At 45.9% G+C, this 5,000-nt stretch overlaps 2 non-coding genes across 2 annotated transcripts in view; both read left to right on the forward strand.

Annotated features, from left to right (window-relative positions):
• Nucleotides 1-146, forward strand: part of LOC140542548 (U2 spliceosomal RNA) — a 191-nt gene extending 45 nt beyond the window's left edge. Inside the window, exon 1 of the small nuclear RNA XR_011978111.1 lies at nt 1-146. This exon is cut by the window's left edge and continues 45 nt beyond it. This is a non-coding gene — a small nuclear RNA (U2 spliceosomal RNA).
• A 342-nt stretch (nt 147-488) lies between these two features.
• On the forward strand, nt 489-605 carry LOC140542475 (U5 spliceosomal RNA). Its single transcript, XR_011978045.1, has one exon. It is a non-coding gene; the product is annotated as a U5 spliceosomal RNA (small nuclear RNA).
• The last annotated feature ends 4,395 nt before the right edge of the window (nt 606-5,000 follow it).

The following is a 5,000-nucleotide window of genomic DNA, read 5'->3' on the forward strand; positions in this document are numbered from 1 at the left end:
TTATCAGTTTAATATCTGATACGTCCTCTATATGAGGACTATATATTAAATTGATTTTTGAACTCGGGAGTCGGAAGAGGAGCTTGCTCCTTCCGCTCCACGCATCGACCTGGTATTGCAGTACCTCCAGGAACGGTGCACCTCTTTCAGGTAGATAAAGGAAAGAAATCTGAAGAAACGTGTTTGCCTGGGTGGGCGTGGTCTTTTTGGTGTGTTTTTGGTTTTCCCTCCGTTTTTGTTCTTTTTTTTTTTTTTTTTTTTTTTTTTTTTTAAAAAGCATTTGTGTTTCCTTTCTGCTCCTTCTTTCAGGTAAAGCAGCACCTGGGCAGCTTTATTGAAGGAGGAGTCTACCGCACCGAACGGGAGAGGAGAGGAGAGGAGAGGAGAAACACGAAGGAGGAGTTTTACCCTGGCTCGCAACCTTCCCTGCCCTTCTCCAGCAGCCTTGGCCTTCGGTAGGGGTTCATAGGCTCGGGTGCCGGTTGGTATGGCTCGGGTTTCTCTTCATTCACGTACAAATCTTTCGCCTTTTACTAAAGATTTCCGTGGAGGGGAACGTTGACGAGTTTTGCCTATTTTTGGAAGGCTCTGCTTTTAGCAGAGCTGCTCTTTCTCTTGATGTTTGAAAGTCAGATCTGTAGTTGTTGTTGTTGTTGTTGTAGTAGTAGTAGTAGTAGAAGGCTCCTCCTTTTCGCCAAGCTGTGGGGTGGTGGAAGGCTTCTGGTGGCTTGCTAGCGCTAGTACGGGTGGGCGTGGTTAGCGCCGGTTCTTTTGGCGTCACCGTGTGGTAGCTAGCTACTAACGGCAGGGTGGCTTCGCACGGGGCGGCCTGTTCGGGTTATCGCTTCTCGGCCTTTTGGCTAAGACAGCGGTCGACTCTTTTGCGTCCCGAGATCCTGGCCTTTGTGACCTTGATCTTTAACGCAGAAGAGGAGATTGTACGGATCCCTGTTCTTGGTGGGTGAGTCTTGGACGGTAGACTCTGTCTTTCTGGTTCTGGGGCTCATTTTCAAGTTTCTAAGGTAAGTACAATCTTTTTTTTCTCTTTTGCTGGTTTTAGTGGTTTTATCTATTTATTTGTATTTATTCTTTTAAGGGTTTTATCGGCCACCAGGTGCCTCCAAGCATGTCGGCTGTTCGTGCCGGCATGCGGAGGCACCATAGTGTGCGCCTTTTATTTCGAGAGATAGATGGAAAGCTCCTGGGGATGTCTCGTTTGGACTTCTCCAGGAAGCTTGTCCAGAAAACTCTCAATTTTAAACCGACTGATCTGAACTGCCTGATGACTCTGCCTGGTAACAAGGGTTTTGACGTTAGCTTCTGCTCGGCTTCCCTTTTGAAAGATTTCTGGACTCGGATTGAAACTGTTAAGGACCAGTTCTCCATGTTCAAGGTGGAGAAACTTTCTGACAATTCCCACAAGGTGGTGATTGTCAGAATGTTTAATGAAACCGTGACTGGAGAAGACATTGTGACATGGCTGGCTAGATTCTGCACCGTTAAAAGCCCACCTGTTAAGGTATTGGACGAGGACGGCATTTGGAACTGCTCGTGGCGAGTTCCCATTAAACAATGGGAAGACCCGAGCAGTTACCTAGGCTTGAGACAAATACCGTCTATGATAGTGTTGGGTGAAAATCGCGGTTACATCTATTATCAAGGGATGCCCAAACTGTGTCGCAAGTGCGGCAAGTTTGGACATCTTGCCGAAGCGTGCCAGGAAATCGTGTGTGGGAAGTGTAGAGAAATTGGGCACACTTTCGAGGAGTGTCCCAATGGCAGACGGTGTAATCTTTGTGGAGAATCTTCCCATCTCTACAGAGATTGCCCCAAATCTTTTGCCAACAAGCTGAAGGCAAGCAAAATGGCCGCCAGGCAGCATGGTGAGGGGGAGAAAGAGAAGGAGAAGAAAATGGAGGAGGAGGGGGCGGTCCCTGGGGTTTTGGCGGGAGATTTGAATCCCCAGCCAGCCCCAGGGATTGGCCAAGAAACAGGGGGCGGAGCTAACGTCCAGACAGAGTCTGAGCAGGAACTGGAGGCCACCCCCTCCAAGCTGGTTCAGGAACAGGTCGTGCAGCAGCAGCAAGAGGAGGAAGAAAGCACTTCCTCCCTGATCACGGTGCCGGAGGTGAGTGTGGCCTCCAGTGGGAGTGGGTCTGACGGCTCGCTCCCCAATGCTCAAGTGGGCAAAAGGCCCGCGGGGTCTCCTCTGCCAGAACTGGCAGAGAAGAAACAGAAGGCAACACAGGATCCAGGCAGTTCCTCCTCGGAAGGTCTGGATCGCCTGTGGCCCGATGAGTCCCCTAATGAGGTGTCTTTTCTTCATTTTCAGTTAAAGACATCCACACCCAGGACTCTACAAGAGCTTCGCTCTGTAGGCCTGGAGGCTGGAGACACCGGCCAACCTCCTAACCCCAGAACAGTGGGGGTAAAAGAGGAGCAGGTGTCACAGGAAATTATGTGATTTTAAAATGCCTTTTTAATCTTTTATTTATGTAGTCTTTTGTTTTATTTTCATGGTCTTTTAATTATATACCTGTCTTTTAAAACCTACACTGCTCATGGCTCTCACTATTTCAACGATCAATGTTAGGAGTGTGAGAGCCTCCACTAGAGCAGAGAGTGTCTTGTCCCTTTTAAAAGATATAAAGTCAGATGTGTTTTTACTACAAGAGTGTGCTTTACCGTTCCTGAAGACATACAGAGCTTGGGAGCAGCGTTGGGCTGCCGGTCCCTCTCTCTGGAGCGGTTCACACTACAATAGAGCCGACGGTGTAGCTATTTTAATAAAGAACCCTCACATCTTGGTGAAGGGCAGCACTGTGGTGAGGGATGGACGGGCTCTTTTAGCAAATTTGACTTTTTTAGGAAGGGATTTTAACATTCTTAACGTGTATGGTTTTAATGATAAAAACGACAGGTATAAACTTTTAGAAGACCTGCAGCCCCACATGCTGGGGAGGGTGCCATTAGTAGTGGGAGGGGATTTTAATTGCGTTTTATCAAGAAAAGATAGAAAACGAGTAGGGGACGATTTCAAATTAGACAAAACGTCAGTTTTATTGCAGGGCTTAGCTAAGGATTTTAAGTTAGTCGACTGTTACAGGAAAATGCATCCAGAGGAGGAGGGCTTCACCTGGTTCAGTGGTGACTGCACCCGAGCCTCCCGCATCGACTACATTTTTACAAGAGACTGCCCGCCAACTGATGCAACATTGACCCCCCTCTGTTTTTCAGATCACCTCATGCTATCGTGCACCCTGTCTCTCCCCACCGGTGTGACTGTAGGGGGAGGGCTGTGGAGACTGAACTGCTCCCTGTTACAAGATGAAGGAATAGTTGAGAGCTACAGGGAGCAGTACAGTCTCTGGCAGACCCTCCAAGACTGTTTCGATTCACGGGCACAGTGGTGGGAAATGGTTAAACACAGGACAAAGATGTTTTTTAAAAAGATAGGAAGATTAAAAAAGAATAGAGAAAGACGACGCATGATGGGGCTGCAAAAAAGACTACAACGATATTTTAACCTTTTAAACAGAGGCATTGATTTTAGTGAAGAAATAAAAGAAGTTAAAAGGGAAATGTCAGTTTTAAATGAAATAAAAAGTAAAGGTACAATTTTAAGAAGTAAAGAAAAAGAGGTTGAAGAAGGAGAAAAATGCACACGCTACTTTTTTAAGAAAATTTTATCTAGGGGGGGAGGGATTACAAAAATAATAAAAGAAGGGAGGGAAGAAATAAAGACAGATGGGATTTTAAAAGAAGTGGAAAGTTTTTATGAAGATCTTTATAATGAGAAAAGTGTGCACACTAAAACTACGGAGGAAGTCTTAAACTTTTTAGAAAAACAAATAAAAAGTCAGGATGTTTTAACAATAAATTTTACAGGTGAGGAAATTTTAAAATGTCTTAAAGGTTTTAAAAAGTGTAAGACTCCGGGAGAGGATGGACTCCCCGTGGAATTTTATTTGACCTTTTGGGACATTTTATCAACGGACATTCTGACTGTTTTTAATGAATTTGAAAAGTATGACCGACTCCCAGACAGTTTTAGATCAGGGATAGTTACCTTACTTTTTAAGAAAGGCGAAAAGACTGACCTAAAAAATTGGAGACCTATTACCCTTTTAAATGTGGATTGTAAACTTTTTAGTAAACTTTTATCTAGACGTATGTCGACTGTTTTAGAGGACGTGATCCACCCGGATCAAGCCTGCGCCGTGCCAGGAAGGAGGATCACCGACAGCCTAGTGTTGGTCAGAGACGCCATCTGTTTTGCGAGAGACAGAAACATTCGGCTTATAGTCCTAAATTTAGACTTTGAAAAAGCCTTCGATCGGGTCTCGCACCAGTACCTGCTCCAGGTACTGCAAAAAATGGGTTTCCCTGGGAGGTTTTTAAAGTGGGTGGGTCTGCTTTACACAGATATAAGCAGCCAAATTCTGGTAAACGGGCACCTCACAAAGGCGATCAGAGTTCGCTCTGGCGTCCGCCAAGGGTGTTCGTTATCTCCGCTCCTGTACGTTGCGTGCATTGAGCCACTGGCGCAGATCTTGAGAAAGGATAAATGGATCAAAGGACTGGACTTGCCAGGCGGACTGACGGCGACCTGTACTTTGTATATGGACGACGTCACGCTTTTATGTTCCGACGTTTTATCGGTCCAAAGAGCACTGGACTTGACTGACTGGTATGGAAGGGCCTCGGGCGCTAAGCTCAATAGGAGCAAGTCCGAGGCCCAGCTCTTTGGACCTTGGGGAAACATAGGCGCTGACCTGGATTTGGATTTTAAAGACAAAGATATTAAAATTTTAGGTATTAAATTTGACGAAGAGGGTGGCGGACGGGGCAACTGGACTGACGCGCTAGGGAAAGTCAGGCAACGGTTGGGTTTTTGGGGACTAAGACAGCTGACGATAGAGGGCAAGGTTTTAATAATCAAAGCTGTCATTTTACCTTTGCTTTTACTGTTGTGTTCTGTTTTTAGTCCCCCAAAGTTT

The sequence above is a fragment of the Salminus brasiliensis genome, chromosome 20, assembly GCF_030463535.1.
Source record: "Salminus brasiliensis chromosome 20, fSalBra1.hap2, whole genome shotgun sequence".
NCBI classification, from domain to species: Eukaryota; Metazoa; Chordata; class Actinopteri; order Characiformes; family Bryconidae; genus Salminus; species Salminus brasiliensis.